We start from the raw sequence: 22,692 nt of genomic DNA on the forward strand, positions 1-22,692 counted from the left end.
AATTGATTGGTTGAAAAATAGAACAAATAAAAATGATTTATGGGTCAACATTTAGAAATTCTTATCATAAGTTGTCAGTTGATCTATATAAATTGGAATTAATGATTTTCAATGTGCCTACATTTGCAATATGAGTTTTAATTGATTAGTATTTAATATGTTTTGTGCCTACTCATTTATGCCCACAAACCTCAACTCTTGGGCATTCTGGGAATGATAATCTCTGGCTTTATCATTTTCTCTCTTGGCTTGGTCTGTGCAGCACTCTGCATTTCCCAGTTGTTGACATCAACCAGAAGATGGGGAAAAGAGAGTTGATTAAAATCAAATAGTGAAAAATTGGAGCTTGTCAGTGTCTTGGGTAAAGGTTCGGAGGGAAAACATTGGTCCAAATGAGTTTGGACAATCTGTTGATTTAATTATCTGCTAGTATTATTAATAATAGTACCTTATATTGGAATATCCCTTTCATATTTGTTATTCCATTTAATTTCACAACAAATCCATGTAAGTTATTATATTATCCTCATTTTTAGACAAGGAAAGAGAGTAGATTACTACTGTGCAATGTGGTACATTAGTTGAAGGTTAATTTTTTTTTTTAAATAAAATAAGTATTTGGGCTGTGGACTGTGGGCCGCCGGGGTCGGTGAAGGATCTCAAGATGGCCAGGCGAAAACTTGCTCTAAAAACCATTGACTGGGTAGCTTTTGGGGAGATCATACCCCGAAACCAGAAGGCCATTGCCATCTCCCTGAAATCCTGGAATGACATGCTTACCTCCAGGCTGGCTACTCTTCCTGAGAAACCACCTGCTATCGACTGGGCTTACTACAAGGCCAATGTGGCAAAGGCTGGCTTGGTAGATGACTTCAAGAAGTTTAATGCCCTGAAGATTCCTGTGCCAGAGAATAAATACACTGTCCAGGTGGACGCTGAGGAAAAAGAAGATGTGAAAAGCTGTACTGAGTTTTTGTCTCGCTCAAAGGCCAGGATTGAAGAATATGTAAAAGAGCTGGAGAAGATGAAGAACATAATTCCATTTGATCAGATGACCATTGAGGACCTGAATGAAGTCTTCCCAGAAACCAAATTAGACAAGAAGAAGTATCCCTATTGGCCTCACAAGCCAATTGAAAATTTATAAACTTGAGATGAGGAGAAAGCCCCGGCCCTCATATTATAAACGTTGGACATTAAAAATAATGATACGGAAAAAAAATAAATAAATAAAAATAAAATAAAATAAGTATTTGGCTCAATAAAACTCTCACTGAACATCTACGATATGTGTTTCAAATAATTATAAAACTAAAATTTGAACCCAGAACTTTTTTTTTTCAAAATTTATTGCTATTTATATTATCCCTGGCTACCTTTTTAGTTAGTATCTTTTTAGTTAGTATCTTTTTAGTTAATATCTTTCTCCTTTGCCAGAGATATTTAAAAGTGACCATGCTAACTAAACTCTCATAGGAAGTTGTGAAATACAAAATTCGTAATTCAATTCATAAGTAATCATTGAGGGGCTTGGGGATCTTGACATGAAAGGTGTGCTAAATTATGATTATATAAAAAGGCATATAGGGCACCTGGGTGGCTCAGTCAGTTAAGCATCTACCTTTGGCTCAGGTCATGATCCCAAGGTCCTGGGATCAAGCCCTGCATCAAGCTCCCTGCTCAGTGGAGAGTCTGCTTCTCCCTCTCCCTCTGTCATTACCCCTGCTTGTGTTCTCTGGAGCTCTCTCTCTGCCAAATGAATAAATAAAATCTTTTTAAAAAATAAAGAGGCATATAAATTATAATAGCATTTCTTTGATCCATGAAATATAAACACTTATGGATTGATACAAGCATCTTATTTATTGTAAGTAACCATTGCCGTTTGCATGCTGGGATGATGTCAAAGGGAGTGGAGAGTATGAGTAGGAGATTTTGAGTTGAATGGACAGATAACTCTGCCCTAATGTATTCCCTGTTAATGTCGTTTCCAACATTCTTTCAACCGATGTAGACAAAACCTGAATAATAGGTCGAGTGAATTGCATAACAAATATTGAAGTGGAGAATGATTATTAGCTCTTTTCATTATTTAATCTGATGATGAACAGCCTTGGTCACCCCCTGTCTGCTTCTTCTCCAGGGGCCAGAGGAGATACAACAGCTGGCAATGAGTCTATCCCTCACTTAGTTGATTATTCAATTTTAGAGCCTTTAGTTAACTGTGGTTGCTAATCAGCTTTTTTCCAGGCAGTCTTCACATTGCTTTTTAATAATGGTGACACCCAAGCAAAGCATGTGACAGGGATTAATTTGATTGTGTTGCCCAGAAAGTGGAACATGGGCTCAAAGGGTGCTGCAATTGCACGGTCCTTGAAGAACCAGGTGATGCTGACGTTTTTCCTAATGGAAAGTGAAGATGGAAAGTGCAAGGGCTGGAGGTGGACCCTGGTCTATTTTTAGATAGCTGGATTGCTTGCTATGCATCTTTGCTTGCAGTATGAAAGCTGCTTTCTGGAAGCAAACTTCCCTTCACAATACGTATTGTGTTTAGTATTTTGTAGGGTCTTTATTGAACCAGACTCTTACTTTATAAAAATACTATGATATTCTTATGCTGCATCCTGGATTACTATATACAGGAATAAAATGAATGAATGAATGAATGAATGAATGAATGAATGGTTACATGATTCTGTTAGGGTGAACTACATGAAGAAAATACAGTGCTTTATAAATGTGGGGTTTAAAAGGAAAGTCTTCTGGGTGTAATTGCTTCCTTCTTTTCTATTAAGGATTGCTAAATACACAACACCAAACTACTTCCAATTAAACAAGTAAACTTTGCACATCTTTTTCACATAAAGGTAACTTTTTTGAAGAAGGAGGCACAGCCATTTTAGATTCTCTTAGGCCCAGATACTTCCTCTGTTTAATTATGATTCAGTAGAGATTTATTTTTAAGTTGAGATACAATTGGCATATATCCTTACATTAGTATCAGGTGTACAACATCATGATTAAATATTTCTACATGCATATTGTGAATGTAGCATATATTTATCCTAGATGCAAGGAACTGAGCAAAAGCTATGTCAACATGGATCAACATTTCAGCAACTTTGGCCTTGCAGCTATTGCTACATGCTTGTTTTGGCTCCTCTCTCTTTGTAACTAAATATACATTTTTGTCAGAAAGAGCCCTTTGATAAGTAAGATATAAAATCCAAGGGAGAAGTGACATAGGGTTATTTTGAACCAATTCATTCTTTCAGCAAATATTTTTGGGCATTTACTATATGGTGGACACTTCTGGGAACAGAGGAAGCAAAAATAAATGAATGAATTAGGGTAGTTATTGGGGTTAACCACAGAGGACTGTACTGTCTTCAGAACCTCCCTTGAGATGTTTCAGTTTTTATCATCATTATTACAAGTTTTTCAAACTATTCTTTCCAACAATTGCTATGAGAGGAGTTCTGGGAACAAATTTTCCACGTTGCATCACATTTCCCTTGATGTTTTAGTGTGCCTTGTAGATTGGTATGTTGGGAAGCAATACTCAAGACCCTTAATCTGCTGTGAACTACTACTACTCTCCTCCTCCTCCTTCTTATTCTTTTTTGAGGATGTTTAGGTCTCTGTGTTAAGGTCTGCTGTATGGTTTTACTTAGGAGTAAAGCATAATGAATTTTGCAATTTAGAAGTTCTCTCTTATCAGAGTGAAGAATGTAGTCCTTGCCTCTCTTCTTGCCTTCCTTTCTTTCCTCAACCTCTTTAGGCTCTTGCACTTTTTCCTCTAACCTTTTCATTGGGACTGCTCTTGTCTCGGTGTTCACTGATTCCCATGTTGCCAGATGTGATTGCTAGTTCTTTGCCTTCATCACGCTTGGTCCATGCTACCGTGCTGCACAGTTAATCATTTCCTTCTCAAAACACCTTTACTCCTGGCTCGTGTGATCACCACATTCCTCTGGTTTGGTTTTTGTTTTTCTTTTAATACCTCATTGGCCATTTTTTTTCTGTTTTATATCCTGGCTCTTTATCTTCTACTTGACATCTCTGTTTTAGAGAATCCTGTGGCTTAGTTTTCATCTTCTTCTCTGTCCTTTCTTTAGGTGATTTTATCTGTTCCAGGTCTTTATCTTTTAACACTTAGACTATGATGTACCTAGATGTGGTTTTCCTGAATGTGTTATTTCTGAATCTGTATATTTTTCTGGTTGCACTATGTGTAAGTACTGCATGCTCTAACAGATTTTTGCCACTGGAGCTCCTTAATCTATAGATTTTTAATCTATAGTATTTTATTAAATTTGGGAAGTTCTGGCCACTTTCTATTATTTTCTTCTGGCCCAATTTCTTTCTCTTCTCCTAGGACTCCAACTACTTTTATGGGAGACCTTTTGAAATTTCCCACAGGTCCCCAAGGCTCTTTTAATTTTTTTCAGTATTTTTCTCTGTTCTTTACATTAGTTGATTTCTATGATGTCTATCTTCAGAATCACTGAAACTTCTTTGTCTGTCTCCCCCTACTATAAACTCCATGAAGTTGGGGTCCATGTCTGTCTTGTTCACTGCTGTCTCCACTGTCTACAACAATGCCTGGGAGTGCTAAATAAAGAATTGTTGAACGAATGAAGGGAAGAATGTTAAACAATTTAGAAGGTAGTGTCTATGGTTTAGAGACAAGAAGAAGCTGAACTTGGGCAATGGCAATTAGGAGGAAGAGAAGACAGACCCAGGAAGATACCTTATCATGAATCATCTTATCAGATCAGTTTGAAATTCAATATAAGTAAATTATCCTAAGTCAGAGAGTGAATGAATTAGGCCTAATAGGCCTCATCGACTCTAATGAGATGGCTTCATTAGGGCTCCTGAAGGTCACTAATACATTAATGGGAACCCAAGGCTCAGCTCTGATGTACAAGTGACCAACCATTTGCTTTCTTCTATACTTCAAGGATTTAAAGTTTTTACTTCATCCCTCCAGTGAATCAATCAACCAACCAACAAATTATTATCCTTACTGAGAATTTGATCCTGGGCCAGAGTCTAGAGAAACAAGAGGTGATTACATATATACCTGTTGTGAGACTAGTAGAGTCAGACATTCAAAACAATCAGTGCCATGCAGCATAATAAAATGCTCTAATAAGGGGGTTGTGCCAGGGGCTCTCACTCTGAGCATGAGTATAAAAGATTCAGGGAGCATTTTGAAAGAAGATGCTTGAATTGTGACATTTGAAGGACAAATGAAAGCCTTTCAGACACCAAGAGGAAGTCTTGTGTGCAGATCCATGTGGGGAAATTTTTAAGAGGTTCAAACTGGTAGGAAAATACCAGTACCCTCTGGTGCAATGTAGCAGCTTTGATCTACGTAGATTTATCCTGATTTCCTCAATTTCAAGAGACTAAATGTGAAACAGGGCTTAGAACACAAAATGACTGATAAAAGTTAGCAATAGTAATGTAACTCACATTTGTTAGTGTAATGGTGCTTGGGCAAATCATGAGCTCAGGACATGCTTTTGTAGTTCTTGTTATCACTTGCCCAGTTGGGAAGTTGTAAGTGGAGAGAGGCTATACATTTTCAAGGTCTTTGCTCTCCTCATTTGCCTTGATATGATGAACATGATGATGTTCTTTAAGTACTTCAATATCCCCTGCACCTGCAAAATATTAATATCTTAACCAAATTTGAAATATACTTTTTTATCTTCATTATTTACTTTCTATATTTTATAATGGAGAAATGTTAGTTCCCATTTCTTCCAGAAAAAAAATCTATAGTATTTTTTGCCTCTGAAGGTTGATAGCTAGCTTCTGTAGTGAGAGACAGAAATAGTTGCTTTGAATGTGGAAGAGACATGAGACATTGTTCTTGTTGGCTCTGCCTTTCCTATTTGCACATTTGGCACTATGTTCTGAAGATAAAAACAATAATTAGAAAGAGAAATCTATGCTATTGAAAAAATAGTGTAAGTAAGCAGTCAGATTGTTTTTTTGTACTTGTGAGTTGGAACTGTTCTTCCATTATGATAAATCATGTGTTATCATTGTGTGAGGTATGTTGTTTCTAGGTAACAGAGAAGGGAAAGCTTGGAAGCTCAGAATCACAAGTTTATAATTTTCTAACTTTGTAAGGTACCATATAAGAGAACTTTAGGCCTAATTATATTGGAACAATGTGTGCTCTACTTTAATCCTGAACTGAGATAACAGTCATTGGGAAAATTATTTCTGTCTTCACTCAGAAGAAGAAACATATAAGCCCATTAAAAACAATTTAAGGTCTTTGAATGAAAGCAATAAAGAAGTAATACTATTACAAGATTATTTTTGTGTTATTTCAAGTTAATGTGGAGTGACCTGAAGAGAGTAAATGCAAAGGGTTTTGAATCTGATGAATATTAATTAACTGGAAGGCAAATAAAAAAGCTAGAATGATTCATTAGTGTTGTTTTGTTCTTTTGATTAATCACTATCTTGGTAAGGAGAAACTTAAAAGTGATTATCTATTATATTTTAAGAAATTAAAAATAATTTGTTTTCCTGTTATGAAAGTGTTCTGTTACATGTTTATTAATATACTAAATCAGGGGCTCCTGGTTGACTCAGATGGAAAAGCATGTGACTCTTGATCTCTCAGGGTTGTGAGTTCCAGCCCCATGTTGGATGTAGAGATTATTGAAAAAAGAAACTTAAAAAAGCCCTAAATTTTGTAAACAAGTATATATTAATATATTGAAATTAATATAAAATCGAAAAGAGAAAAATTTTAAAGTATAATTCTAATACCCAGATATAACTGTTGCAGTATCTTTTATATCTTTTTACTTTTGGTGTATGTGTTTCTCAAAACCAAATAATTTTATAATTTAAAATTATAAACTGTAATTAAATTATGAATTTGTAACTTAAGTGATAATTACAAAGCAAATCATAATTTGCCTCCTCCATGAACAGTGTGTCAGGAGCATCTTTCTTTGTCCATAGATGTGTATTTTCATAAACTGCACTCAACCATTTTTTTATTCTAGCACAATTGAGGGATTGAACACAGTCTTGAGAGTGATATTTAGTGTCAACTTTTTTTTAAGGGATGAGGAAATAGGATTCAGAGGAGAGGGCAAAGATGGTTAGTTATGTAAAAAAATGTGACAAATACTAATCTGCTACATCACTTTTAATGATAGTGTAAATTATGTTTTAAAAACAAGCCCCCAATTGTTGATCATTTAGATTATTTCTCATTTTAAACCACCACAACATTTAATATTGTGATAAACACTTTTTTTTTTTTTAAATGTCTGACTGCTTCCCACATCTAATTATTTCCTAACAATGAATTTCTAGATGTAGAGGTACTTTACCAAAGAGCTTTTCCTACACTAGCCGTATATTGACTTTAGGGCATTGCTGTATTTTTCTTTGAAGTGTCATACAAATTGATATTATTCTTATAATAGTTTAAGAGATTGTCCATGTTCTGCCATTTAGGCCAAGATCATTTTAAAAAAAGCAATGCCAGTTTGATGATAGAGAAACAATATCATTGTTTCATTTACATTTTAAAGCTGAACATTTTTTCTTTAAGATTTCTTTATTTGAGAGAGAGAGAGACACGGTGACAGCAGAAGTAAGGAGAGGGGCAGAGGGAGAGAAACCCAAGCTTATTCCCTGCTGAACATGGGGCCTGACATGGGACCTGATCCCATGACCCATGAATTCATGACCTGAGCCAAAATCAAGAGTCAGAAGCTTGACCAATTGAGCCACCCAGGCACTCCAACACTTTTGTAATCATATAGACCATTTGAATTCCTTCTTTGTATATGTATCTGTCTTTTGGTAATATCTATTTATCTCATTGAATCAGGTCTAATTACTACATTATTCCATTTGTATCTCATACATGTTGTAATTTCTCTATAATATGTTGTAGGCTTTTAATTTTATGTCACATGTTGACACAAGAATTCTTACAAAGTCAGATTTCTTAGTCCTTTATTTTTCATGATTAGAAAAATAAATTTTCTGAACAAAACTTCTAGATAAAATTTCCACAATTTCATGTTATGTAAGCAGTTCCTTAAGCTGTAATTTAGCATTCATGTGGCTTCATTTTTTAAAAAAGATATGTTTCTTTTGAGAGAAAGAGAGAGAGAGAGAGAACAGGTGAGCAAGGGGAGGGGCAGAGGGAGAGGGGGGAGAGAGAGAATCTCCTTGCTGAGCATGGAGCCTGACTCAAAGCTCCATCCCAGGACCCTGAGATCATAACCTGAGCCAAAATCAAGAGTAGAATACTTAACTCACTGAACCACTCAGGCACCTCTCATGTGGCATCATTTTCAAAATTTGTATCTTTAATACACTCATGTTTATTTTGGTGTCTTGCATAAGATAGGCAGGCACTAAATTACTTGTGTTTTTTTTTTTTTTTTTCCAAATTGCTATATAGTTAACAGAATACCAACTCTTAAAACTCTATCTAAAAAAAAAAAAAAAAAAAAAAAAAAAAAAGAAAGAAAGAAAGAAAGAAAGAAAGAAAGAAATGATCCCGCTGTGCCTTGGAATGGACAACAATCCAGATGCTACAGACTCTGGCTGGGGTGAACCTGGCTGGCCACGTGGTATAGGTTGTCATGGTCTCCCCTCCATAGCCATGAATGGGAGAACACAGGAAGCAGGACATGGGTGACATCCTCTACCAGATTGTGACCATCACTGACCAGAACTTGAATGAGGCACAAGCAAAGAAACATGCCCTGAACTGTCACAGAATGAAACCCTTGCTCTTCAGCACCCTGTGTGAGATCAAAGAGAAAACAAGTCTCAGCAGCAGAGGAGCCCAGGAGGAGGACCCTCAAGATCCGCAGCTAATGAGATTGGACAATATGCTTTAGGCAGAAGGGGTTTCAGGTCCTGAGAAAAGTAAAATATCAATGGCAGTAGCTGCAGCCAGGACTCCCTGGAGGTTCTTCAGATAACTCTATTGAACATTCAGATTACAGAACCAAATTGACCCAGATCAGACAAATCTATCAGAGAACTGCAGAAATATGAACAAGTCTGCAGTCACCACTCTCAGTCTTGCACAAACCCTCTATTGCTCTTCTATTAACCAATTCTGAGGGTTGTGAAGAGTAGGTGTTAACACAAAGAGCAAAATAGCTAAGGTGATGCAAAACTCTCCACACCCCCCCCTCAAAAATAAGATTCTATCTCTACCAATGTTAAATGCCACCTTTTCATATGCTAAATTCTGAAGTCTGTTAGAGCTCTTTTTAAAAAAGATTTTATTTACATATGAAAGAGAGAGAGAGAGAGAGAGAGAGAGAGAGAGAGAACATAAGCAGGGGGAGGAGCAGAGAGAGAGAAGACTCCCCAGAGAGCAGGGAGCCCAAAGTGGGGCTCCATCCCAGAACCCTGGGATCCTGGGATTATGACCTGAGCTGAAGGCAGACACTTAACCCAGTGAGCCACCCAGGTGCCCCTATTTCAGTTCTCTGTTGATTTTCAATTCTAATTCATTAATTTGCCCATTTTTCTTTCCCTTTCTTTTTTCTTTTTGCATTAGCATCACATTGTTCTATTTACTGTAGCTTTATATAGAGTATCTACTAGGGTCTGGTTGGGTAAGTTTCTTCCTTTCATTACTATTCTTTTTCTGAGAAACATTTTAATCAATGTATACATTTAATATTTCAGGAAGAATTTAGAGTCTCTTTGACACATATCCCTGCAATCTTATTGAAATGGCATTAAATGTATAGATTATTTTAGGGATAATTTACATCTTTATAATATTGAATCTTTTAGTTCAGTAATTGATGTGCTCTCTGCTTATTCTAGTCCTCTTTTATATTCTTCAGGAAGGTTTTATCAATTGATATGGTTCTTGTCATGCTTATTTCTTATGCTTATTTCTAGGCATTTTATATTGTTGCTATTAGAAAACCCTACCTTCCTTCTGCATTATATTATCTTGATTATTTTTGTTTTACACTATTATTGCAATGTATTTTGTTACTTTAATGAGTTCTTATTTATTCTCTTTTGAGTTTACCTGGTAGATGGTCCTAGCATTTGCAGATCAAACCAGAAAGGCTGGGATGCTTGGTGGCTCAGTGGTTGAGCGGTTTCCTTCAGCTCTGGATCCCAGAATCCAGGATCAAGTCCCACACTGAGCTCCCTGTGAAGAGCCTGCTTCTCCCTCTTCCTATGTCACTGCCTCTGTCTCTCTCTGTCTGTGTGTGTGTGTGTCTCTCATGATGAATAAATAAATAAATCTTTTAAAAAAATCATCAAACCTGAAAAGTTTTCTTCTATTATATCTTTGATTATTACTCTTATTTCATTGGTTCTACTCTTTCTTTAGGACCTCCTATTATATTAAAGCACTTTCTTGGTGTTTTTCTTTGCATTCTGAGGAGCTCTTAAATTGGTTTTCCACATTAATTCCTGTGGAAGTTCGGTTTTCCAAAGATAGAGAACAAATAGAATATATGTATAGATAGAGATTTATTATAAGGAACTGGTTCATGTGATTATGGAGGCTGATGTGTCCTAAGATCTGTAGTTGGCAAGTTGGTGACCCCAGAGAGTCAACGGTATAGTTCTAGTCAAAATGCCAGCAGGCTTGAGACCCAGAAAAGCAATTTGAGTCTAGCAGAAAAGGACTGATGTCCCATCTTAAGGCAGTCAGGCAGAAGGTATTCCCTCTTACTCATGTTATGGTCAGTTTAGGCTGTCATGGAAACTGGAGCATTTCTCATTACACTGTTGCTTTTCTGAAACCCCTCTGGCAGCTTCCAGTAGGAGCCTTAAATGAAGCAAATCTGGAGGTATGTTTAAGACTTTGGCTTAACCTGGGGATTTTCAATGTCATTCTGTATGTTTCCAGCTGACAGTTTTGGCTTAGTAGCTTGAGTGTTTGCAGTCTCCCTTTATTTTTTCCAGTTCCCGGAGAATCCTCTTGAACTTTTTGTAGACTTGGAATTTTAGTATAAACAGAGTATGTCCAAATATATGTATGAATCAGTGTGGAAAGCAGGGATTCAGTGAGAAAGGGACAGAGGAGAAAATAAAAACTTATTTTCAGCTTGCCATTGAAGCTGGCACCCTTTAGCTCCCCAGTCTCCATGTCCTGGGTACCCTCTCATACATTATCTGGCTTGGAATTTGGTACTACTCTCCATCCTGGAGGGGTCCTTCTAGTAGGAGTTCTGGGTAGGATCCAAAGTTAGTCATATCACCATAGCATCATAAATAGCATATAGCAACTGCAAAATGTTTTGACCTAGAGATACAAGAAAATGTCATGTATTGTTTTATTTTTCTAAATGAAATCAAACTTTGCTTTAAACTTGACTAGCTGTGGTTGGTGAGGAATTCTAATGTTCATTTTTATTGGGGTTCTCTTCTGTATGGAATCATGCAAGGATCTCAGTAATGATGTCTATCTTGAGAAATGAAGGAAGGACCTGACTTTAAGTCTGTGGTGATCACCATCATTGGTATCCTTCCATTTGTTCCTAGACGCTCCAATGGAGACCTGGTCCTTTATGTCTGTCAGGCTTTGCTTTTATACTTGTCTGTGGTGGTGCCCCCAAGATGCCTCCTTACAAGCTTGACTATGGTGATGCTATGCAACTTTCCACTTCCTCTTCACTTACCCCTTACTTTCCAAACATACTCACATAACTACCCAGGTTCTAGAAATCTAACCCTTAGGGAAAAGAGAAGTCTCTCTTCCTTTTGTTGCACCAGTGTGCATCTGTCCTCCCCTTGGAAATCTCTCTTTAAAGTATTGTCCTTCCCTGAAAGTAACAGAAACCAGCCTTCAAGGACATAGAGCTTTTCTCCCTCTTGAGAGGAGAAGGGGGAGAATAGACTTAATTCTTTAGGCTAATGAGTTCACAACTACATCCTACCCCCAAATTAAAAACATGGAACCAATTTAATTTCTCAATGAAATTCATTGATTCATTGTATTCCAGAATTTCTGTAGTCATTTAGGAGAAGAAGATGAGCAGTGGATTTTGAACACTTTTGACCACATCCTGCCATAAGAAATATACCTCTTGCCACACTGATCAAGAAAATAAGAGAGAAGACAAATGAGCAATATTAGGAAGGAGGAGGGGATATCACTATAGATCCTGGAACACATATGTATGTATATGCCCCCATGTGTATGCCCACATATGTAGTAAATTGACCATTTGTCATAAGTTTGAAAGACTTAAAGACACAAAGAGGTGAAGGAGTATTATACTGGAGTTGAAGGCTTAGGTTCTACTTATAGCTCTGATAATAATTTTGAGCACATCTCTCAACTGCAATGGGCCTCAGTTTTATTGTGAATAAATACCCACAGGCCCTGAGGCCCAAAAGGGATCATGTACACAGAATTCCCATACAAATTATGAAGTCCCATTTACATATGAGATAGTTTCCCTGTAGTTATTATTATTGGTGAAGTTTGGTCAATAGATCTTGGTCAAAGAGTTGGAAAGCCTAGTCAGCCAAACTGCTTGAGATTAATATTTTTTCTTGACCTTTAAAACAAAGTCTGTCTGAGGGATTGGACAGAAAGAAAAATTATCATGTCAAGAGAGGTAGAAATTTCACGGATGTTTTCCCTCTGATGGGCTTCCAGATGCATACTGAGCAGGGTTTTGATTTCTACATCCTGCATCTGCATATTCCCAGGAGCAGAGAAGCAGAGGTTTTCACTTGCATAGTTGAGTAATAACTTGCAAATAAAAATGCTTTTTCCCATATGGTTGAGGAAGTCACAGTGAGATGAGGAGTGTTAGCACTCCCTTGTAATGGCTTAGCTTATTGCCATGAAATAGGCCATAGGGTGCTGTTGATGAACTTGTCCAGAGAAGTGACTGAAGCTCTGGAAAGAAGTAACTATATGTTTGTAAGGATCTCAAGTTTTATAATTCTATAGTTTTGTAGTCCAAAGCAATAGCAAAAGAGGACACAAATCACCTAATAGGGATTATGGACTAAAAGGGCTTTCAGACCAGCCTCTCTTGTTCTGGTTTCCTCTCACTCTTGTAGTGAACTACTCCCTCAGCTCCCAGCTTGGCTTTCCAAGGTTACTGCACCTTCTGTGTTTCCCACAGCTCATCATCATTCTCACCCCAGGTGGTGGAATCGGGAGAGGAAAGTACAGGTGGCAGAAAAACTCTGGCACCTTCTCTTTTGTTGTTTTACATATGTATGTGCCTATTATGAGCAGCCCCCCTGCCATTTGGGGAGGTCATTCAGGTAGTAGTAGTGTATGAGCACCTCCTAGCAAACCTTGGTGCGGAAATAAAAGGGGGAAAGGGTTGACTGAGCTAATGCTATCAAAACATTACCTCAAGGTTCAAAACAACCTTTAGTTCCTCCCCAGAGATATGTCACATTTAAGGACAAAACTTTCTTGACACACTTCTATAATATTTAGGGATTTTAAGGGCTTAGTCTAACATGCCCTCATTCTCTCATTTTAAGACTCTAATTTCGTGGGATTTTCTTGCACTTTTACTTGAGCAGAACTCTCACATCCATGCCATTTTGTCCCCTCTATATTGGTTCCTTAGTTATGTGTAGCTTTTCAAGATAAGTTTCTGACTAGTCATATCTTTCCACTGTGCAAAGCCTTCTGGAAGGTGTAGTTCTTTTGTCTGATGGCTATTCTAGCAGGATCTGCCCATGTACCTTTCATCTTATCTTCATACAGTTGTGGACAAGGATGAATCTAAGGGACAAAAGAATTGGAGAAATATCCTATGTTTATAACTGTATCCTATAATGATTAAGTTATCACACTGTTGCTGACTGGCCAGTTAGCGCATTGCCTGAACTCATTGGCTTTTTTTGGCTTATCTTCCTTTATTAGGAATACTTAGCCCCACAGAGTTTAGAAATTAGAAGATATAGTGAGCTCAGTATTGCAAATGTCGATTATGATTTTTTGTAGAAATTACACTTAAAAGACAACTAGTGGCCAATCTCATTTCTGAATATAGACACAAAAGTCCCAAAGCCATTATCAAATTGAGTCTTGAAATGTCATAATCAAGTAAAGTCTAGGCCAGATAAATTGATTTCAAAAAGCAACATCCATTTCTCCCCCCCCAAGTTATTTTATTGTGTAAGAACACTTAACACAAGATTTACCCTCTTAGCAGATTTTTAAGTGTAATGTTGGCAATGTCCATTTCTGAGCAAATCTCTTACAAAAGTAGAAATAGAAGGACAATTATTTTTAGAACACAAAGAATAATAATGAAGGAGATTTCTCACTATTGGAAAGATGCATTATGAAGCTATAATGATTAAAACACTGTGTACAGATTCGAGCATAGATAAACACAGATGAAGAAAAAAGAGTAAAAAGTCCAGAAATGGACCCAAGTGTATGTACAAGTTTTACAAATAATAAAGAAGGTTTTTTAATTGATGGGTAAAGGATGGCTAATTCACTAAAACGTTGGACTACTAGTGAAACATTTGTTAAGAATGAAGTTGGATCACTTATGTCATTCATGCAATAAACTTTAGAAGGAAAAAAAATGTGAAAGGAAGAGGAAGAGGAAAGACAAAGTTAAAGAAGCATGAAAAAGAGGAAGTGGAGGAAAGTAACGTAAGAAAGTAACATCATTTTGAAGGTGAGGAAGGTTGAGTGGAGGGCTCTGCTGCAGCCTGCAGTGAGTGCCTGGAATTGGGGCAAAACTCATGAGAGGACATAACCTCCCTGAGGGAGACACAATCTTCAATACAGAGATTCCTTTATGATTCCCAGGGTGTTTAGAAAGTTTAGGTTCTGACAACTCCTCTTTGGGCAACAGAGAATTACTGTTTTTTTGGTTGAAAGGTAATATTGTAGCCACAAATGAATTCAAGCAGTATTAAGTGAAGATACCAAAATGAGGTTGGGAGAACATCAAGGAAATCCAGCTTCTTAAAATTTTCCTGTGGAATTTTCCTGCAAAGTGGGCAGGCAGGTAACTTAGAAGTTTATTACCAGATCTTGTTTCGTCTGCCTTTCTTCTGACCCTGTACCATTCATGTGCTGACCAACGGGGGTACACCCTGCCATTCTCAAGCTTCCTTGTTTTTATCTTGTCTTCTTAGCTCTGGAATCTTTTTCCTGCAGTTCTGGCTTCTGCTTGATTGTAGGTCAAAGGTCTCCTGGTCTGAACCTGATTTTCCCCAACAGACTTTCACTTGATAGGCTCATGGCTCCCAATACTTCTGTGGCTCCAGAAGGACCCAACTCCCAACCATGGTGCCACAATCTTGGGCTAATTGGTTGTGACCTGCCACCTCTTTCCACTTTTATTTTCTGCACCGTTTTGTATTATGAAGGCGAGATTCCAACAAATTTAATATAACCAGCACCTCACACTCACCTAATTTGGTGTCTTACAAGGCTATGAAGTTGCTGATAATTTTTAGAAGATTTCAGGATCTATAATCAAATCTACTGTCCTTGATGTCTCTGAAACATCTTTCTTGTCACTTCACTCTTGCCCCTCTGCTCCAAGCTTAAAAATCTAAGGACTTTGAACTAGTGATATGTAATTTTAGTTTAGTTCTGGTTTCATCTGCTTACATTCTTCAGACTCTTAAGAGATTTCATCCTTTTGAGTCTGACTCAGAGAGTGCTCTTGAGTTTGCTGTGGGACCAAGAAGTGATGGGAAGAGCCCCTTACTCTCAGAAGCCTTGTTCTACCATCTGGTTACAAACCCTGTTTCCTGCTGTGGTGTGTGTGAAAGGCCTCACTATGAGTGTAATTTGTGTCAGTCCACTGCCTCCCAACAGCACCCTCCAGCTTTGTTTGCCTAATGAGAGTATGTTCGACGTGAGATGTTTTATTTCTAGCAAATGTGTAGTTGTGCTTCAGGCTGCTCTGGAGTTTTAGAAATTTCTCTGGGGATTTTAAGGAGATTTTTAGTTTCCTTTCAGGCAGTTAAAGTCATCTTCTAATAAGTTCAGTTGTTGTTTTCCCCACCTGTTTCTGAGATCTTAAAATGCAGTGGTTTGGAAAATACCACCCATCGATGGGGTTTAATCAGATGGAAGTCTCTGGAAGGCTTCTGGGTTGGTGGCAGAGGCACCATCTTGAGGGACGATGATTCATCAGCATCATTGTTACAGTGGTGTGTTGATTGAGGTTCATCTCTCACTTTAAATTAGGCAGAGAGATAGAGCGGGAAAGGGTGGGAACGGTAAGAGATAATGATGGAAAGAGTCAGCAGAGTGGGACTTGGGGGCCAAATATGTAGCTGCAGTCTTCTTTTGGTCAATCAAGGGAAAGACCCACTCTTCCTCAAGTGTCATCGTTTCTTCACACAAGGCAGCAGGATTTTGTGATGAAAACAATGCTGATATATTTATCTTCCTATGTGCTAGGCATTGTCTTAAGCTCTGAATAGTAGATTTCATTTAGTAGAAAATCTATGGGCTTTGAAGGCAGACACAGCTGGATTTATCACTTTTGTGTTGTGGTCCTGGGTAAATGACTTTTCTAAACCTCAGTTCCTTTACATATAACCTAACCCTGAAGGGTAGTAAAAAAAACAAACCAAACCAAACCAAACAAAAAAACTGCTGTAACAATGGCCCATGATAGGCCCTTCATGGCAATTTTGTTTCATGATCCTTCACTGATTTCTCCTGACCTGGGTTTGGCACACTGCATCTCAGCCCCAAACATGGCCTTTTCAACCCCTGTAAATTATACTCCCTCTTCTTTACGCATGATCTAAACATACTACGCCCCTTTCCTAGTAGTGATTCTGTTTGCCCCCTGTCCTGTGCACATTCATGTGCCTATCTTGCAAAGCCTTGCAGAGGGCACTGGTCAGCTCTCGCGACTTCCTCTCTTCCAGGCAGAGTTAAGTGGATAATGAATATACCTTGACAAGTATCACAAAGCTTAATGGAGATACTGAGTGAGAATGCATGCATACTTTCCCAGTCAGAAGTGGCTCTCTGGCTATTGCCTCAAGAATTGTGCTGAGCATTATATAATGTATAGAATTGTCGAACCATTATGTTGTACACCAGGAACTACTATAACATTGCTTGTCAGCTATACTTAAAAAAAAAAAAATGCCAGTACAATAAAAAAAGCCAATTCAGGCATATGTATAAGTAAAATGGGAAGAACATATGTACCCATGGTGGTGAATTTGCATGCTTGATATTTATTTATTTAGAATGTTGCATTTGCCGGGCATTGTCCTAGGAGCTTGGCATAGAGCAGTGAACAAAACAGACAAAAATTCCCGCTAATATTTAGCTCACATAGACTCCTATAGCTAGGAATAAATAGGCAACACAGAGTGTGTCCATGGAGAGGAGCTATAGAAGAGTCATATTGGGAAGCAAATGGGTGGAGAGTGCTGGGGTGAGGTGAGGGGTTCTAATTTCACTTAAGGCCTCCCTGAGAAGGCATTTTGCCCATCCTCCACACCCCTTCCCTCTGGCAACCATCAATTTGTTCTCTGTATTTATAGGTCCAATTCTGCTTCATATTTGTTTGTTAATTCATTTGTTTTTTAACTACTTTTATTTAAAAAAATGGATTCAGAGGTATATACTATTTTGTAATAAGTTTCCTTGGCAGAGCAATAAGCTTCTATCCATCTCTCCTTGTATATAAATTCTCTGTTGTTATTAAAGCCTGTGTTATCCCTTTCTTCATATGGATATATTAGGATTTTAAAAACCTCTTCCTTATTTTCAGATATTTAGGTTATTTCCATTTTTTTTGGCTTTTGTGATCATAAACAACAGTATGAAGAGAATTCTTGTACATAAATATTTATGTGTTTGATAAATTTTGTACCCCAGTGATGCACTGTGGCTAGAATAGGATGAGAACTTGATAGATGTGCCCCAAGGCTGAGCTTCCACATCTCTCTCATTCCTTTGCTCCAACAATATTTGTGGCCAATTCCCTGCATGTTCCTTTGGCCAAGGGGCTTTATTTTACCTCAAATCCTGGAATGTGGACCAGATGATTCAGAATATATGGGTGCCAGGGGTAAGGCTGAAATGAAGAGAAGGCACAAACATTGGAACAGAAGCATATGGTAGCCAGTGTACTGCACTGAGTGACTCAGATTCCATTTAAAGTCTCCATGCTCTGGCACAACCCATAGGCCTGGTATTGTGGGCATGGGTTGATATCTGACAGAGGGGCCAGAGGGGCGAGAGGGTTGATATCTGACAATGTGGGATGCAGGAAGAAACCATGGCTAGATTTTCTAAATTATGAACATTTATATGCTATTATGAACATTTACATGCTTATTAGCACAAAGAGGGAGCAATTTGATAAATGTTTGGAGTCAAATGTTGATCTTTTTCATGGTACTAGGAATATCGTCAGTGCACAAAACATGCTTGGGGAAGGATTAAGGCTAAAGATCTTGCCTCTCTATAATTTTCTTCTAGAGTCATGACTTGGGCAAACCCTTGGAGCCTTCACTATCTCCTGGATTGATCCTCTAATTATCTTTTTCTTTTTCTCTTTTTGTTTATGTGTGGTTTTTTTCTTTTTTACTCTACGCTGTAGAAGAGTCCTTCAACCTATATTATGACACATTGACTGAATTTTTCATTACATTGACCATATCTTTAATTTCCAAGTTATTTCTTATTTCCTTATCTCACTGAAGGTAAATATAATAGTTTTGTTTTTTTAGGCACATGTAGTTGGGTTTTGTTTTTTATTCATTATGATAGTGTCTGTCTTCAAATTGTTGTACTTGCCCCATTCACATTTAAAGTAATTATTGCTATAGTTGGATTTAATATCTACCATACTTACAACTGTTTTCTCAACCTTGTTCTTTGTTTCTTTTTTTGTCTTCTAATTTTTCTACCTTCTCTAGTTTTATTTATTTACATTTATTTTTTAAAGACTTTATTTATTTATTTGAGAGAGAAAGGGAGGGGGGAGAGAGAGAGAGAGAGAGAGAAAGAAAGCATGAGCAGGGGGAGGGGCAGAAGCAGAAGCAGGCTTCCTGCTGAGCAGGGAGCCTGACTTGTGGCTCCATCCCAGGACCCTGGGATCATGACCTGAGCTGAAGGCAGATGCTTAACCTACTGAGGCACCCAGGAGCACTGAGCTATCCTTCTCCAGTTTTAATTGAACATTTTATATGATTGCATTCGTCTTGTCTTAGTGTATCAACTACATTTCTTTAAAAAAATTTTCTTAGTGGTTGCTCCAGAGTTTGCAATATACATTTGCAATTAATTCAAGTCCATCTTTAAATAACTCTATGCTACATCACAGGTAGTGCAGGCACCTTATACCAAAGAATTCTCAATTTTTCCCTCCCATTCTTTATAAGATCACTGTCATCTGTCATTCATTTTACTTAGCCATAAGGTATAATTATCAAGTATATGACTACTATTATTATTTTGTAAAAATTTTTATCTGCTAGATCAATTAAAAATGAGAAAAAATAGAATATTTTAGATCCATTTATTCCTTCTGTAATGTGTTATTTTTTGATGTATATACAGCCAGGTTTCTGACCTATGTCATTTTTCTTTTCTCTGAAGAATGCCTTTCTTTTAACATTTCTTGCAAAGTTGGTCTATCGGTGACAGTCTGTCAATTATAGTTTGTCTCAGCAAATCTGTTTCTCCTTTACTTTTGAAGAATAACGTTGCTGGACACAGATTCTATGTTGGTGTTTTTGTTTTTTTATTTAGCACTTTAAATGAAAGTGCTCTACCTTCTTCTCGCTTTGCATGGTTTATAAAGAGAAGTCCAGTGTACTTCTTATTGTTTCTCTGTAGGTAGATAGATGGGATACCCCTCCCTTGGTGTCTTTTAAAATTTCCCCTTTGTCTTTGATTTTCTAAGTGTAAGTGTAGATTTCGTATTTGATATGCTAAGTGTAGGTGTAGATTTGGGTATTTATACTGCTTGGTGTTCTCTGAGCATCCTGGACCTGTGGTTCAATGTTTTCTTGGTTAATTTTGGAAAATTTTCAACCATTATTACTTCAAATAATTTTGTTTCTCTATTTTCTTCCTGATATTTTCATTATGTATATGTTAGACCCTTTGCATTTGTCCCACAGTTCTTTGATACTCTGTTCTCTTTCTTTTTTCTCTTTGCATCTAAGTTTTGGAAGTATTGATTGACAGACATACATTCAAGATCATTAATTTTCTTTCTAGCTATTTTCAGTTTACTGGTAAGCTCATCAAAAGCATTCTTTATTTCTGTGACAGTGTTTTTAATTTGTGACATTTCCTTTTTATACTTCATTGGAGTTTCTGTCTCTAAGTTTACATTATCCACCTATTTTTGTATGTTGTCCATTTTTTCCATTGGAGTCCTTAGTATATTAATTATAGTTATTTTAAATTTCCTCTCTGATAATTCCAAAATCTGTGTTTGATTCTCATGTTTATTTTGTCTCTTTAGACTATGTTTTGCCTTTAGTACGGATTATATTTGTTTGTTAAAAGCCATATATTATGTATCAGGTAAGGAGAATAGAGGTAGGATTAAGCCTAATTCTTTAAGAATTAGATTATTATTAGATTATGTTTACCATAGCTGTGGTGTCAGAGGTGAAACTTTTCTATAGTGTCTTTGTTTTTGTTGCTTGTTTTTGGGTTCTTCTGGAAGCTCCTTAAATGGAATCTGAGGCTTGTAGTTCTTTTAGCTGTAATCCCATTTCATTATGGAGGAGCCCTATTGATATGGTGTGTGTGTGTATTGCGGGAGGAGGGGGGTTGGGTTGTTTTTAATTTAAAATTTTAATCTTGCAAAATCACTTTTTCTTCTCAGTCTCCTCCCTCTCATCCCTGATCTTCTATATTAGAGACTGCCTTCAGATATCTGATACTCCTTTATTGACTGTTCATATTTAAGAAAAGGGCACTGAAATGCCACTTAAAAGCTCTATACACGGGTGGGTAGGGAGTCGTGGGATGATTCTTCTAGATGGTGAACTTTACCATGCATGATTGGTTGAATTGTTTGGGGGCAGAATCTGATATCGATGTATTTATTTTTTCTTTTCTTTTTATTCATCACCAGTATTCAGTGTCTTTATTTTATTTTGATATGAGACCTGAGAAATAGGAAATCCAACTTAGGAGAGAAGTCGAGAACTGTGGGGGTAACATATCCTATATAGCTGCCTGAGAAAAAGGATACAAGTTTTTAAAACTTGTATGTCTGAAAATGTCTTTATTCTATTCTTATACTTGTTTGAAATTTTAGCTATGTTTAGTTTTAGGTTGAGGAAGATTTTTTTTTGAAACAATGAAGCCATTGTTTTATTGCCTTCAAGTTCTTGGGTTATAATTGAGAACTATGTGCTCTTGGATTCCAGTTCTTTTTATATGAACTGTGAGCTTAACCTCCTCCCTGAAGTTTTTAGTGTATTTTTTTAGCCCTGGAAATCTGATATTTTATGATGATATACCTTGATATATGTCCTATTTCTCATTATGCTGGGCAATTTGAGGACCTTTTAATGTAGGAACTTGTGTTCAGTTCTGGGGAATATTACTCTATATTCCTGTGATAATTTCTTTCCATTATTCTCTCGCCTTGATCTGGAAGTCTTTGTAGTCAGATGTTAGATATTCTAGATTATTCTCTTATTCTTATTTTCTATGATTTTCCATGTCTTTGTCCTTTTGTTTTACTTTATATTGGATTTTTCCAACATTATCTTCTATCCTTTGTGGTTCAATCTTTTTATTTTTTCTTATATATATATATTTTTTTCTTTTTCTTTCTTTTTTTTTTGCTTTTAATAGCTCTCTACTTTTGACTCTTATCATGTTGAAGGATTTTCTTTTTTTTTTTTTAAGATTTTATTTATTTATTCATGAGAGATACAGAGAGAGAGAGTGAGGCAGAGACATAGGCAGAGGGAGAAGTAGGCTCCATGCAGGGATCCGACATGGGATTTGATCCTGGGTCTCCAGGATCATGCTCTGGGCTGAAGGCAGCGCTAAACCTCTGAGCTACCTGGACTGCCCGACGGATTTTCTTTCTTTTTTTTTTTTTTTTCTTTTCTTCCCCAGACGGATTTTTTTTAAATACATGACAACCATTGTCTGTTCATTCATATTTAAGAGCACTAAAAGTTAATTGCAAGCCCTCTCTATGTGATTGGTCTTTTAACCTTTGGGCTTTGCTGTAGGGTAATTGGGCAGCTTTCTGGCTGGTCCCTTTCGAGAATCCCATGTTAGTATCTAGTGATATTTTCTCTGGAAAATATCTCTGGATATTTTCTCTTCTTCAGTTTCTCAAGAATCTTCCAGCCTCCTGCCTGAGCAAGAATGGGTGGGAGATATCTCTCTGGCTCTCAGCACCACAGAAATAGAGAGTGGGCTAAGACCCCTATCCTCAGCTCCATGTTCATCCATACCTTCCACTGAACTTGACAGCTCAGGTTTTGGGTTTTGGGATTTTTGCAGGATGAATCAACTCACTCCTCTTGTAGAAGAGTGCTAGTATTTTGATTGTAGTATTCTTTAGTAGCATAGTCAGACTGTACCCTTGGCCCTTTCCTGCTTCCAGATATCTGTTGGAATCTTTTACCGTCTCATGTCTCTTTCACATTCTATTTGTCCATTTTTATGCTTATGGGTGGAGTATTGGGTGGGAGAGG

At 37.2% G+C, this 22,692-nt stretch overlaps 1 protein-coding gene and 1 pseudogene across 4 annotated transcripts in view; both read left to right on the forward strand.

Annotated features, from left to right (window-relative positions):
* PDE1C (phosphodiesterase 1C) overlaps positions 1-22,692 on the forward strand; it is a 482,957-nt gene that overhangs the window by 140,371 nt on the left and 319,894 nt on the right. The window lies entirely within an intron of this gene.
* LOC144288276 (ATP synthase peripheral stalk subunit d, mitochondrial pseudogene) lies at positions 634-1,205 on the forward strand (annotated as a pseudogene).

This window comes from Canis aureus, chromosome 18 (genome assembly GCF_053574225.1).
Source record: "Canis aureus isolate CA01 chromosome 18, VMU_Caureus_v.1.0, whole genome shotgun sequence".
Classification (NCBI taxonomy): domain Eukaryota; kingdom Metazoa; phylum Chordata; class Mammalia; order Carnivora; family Canidae; genus Canis; species Canis aureus.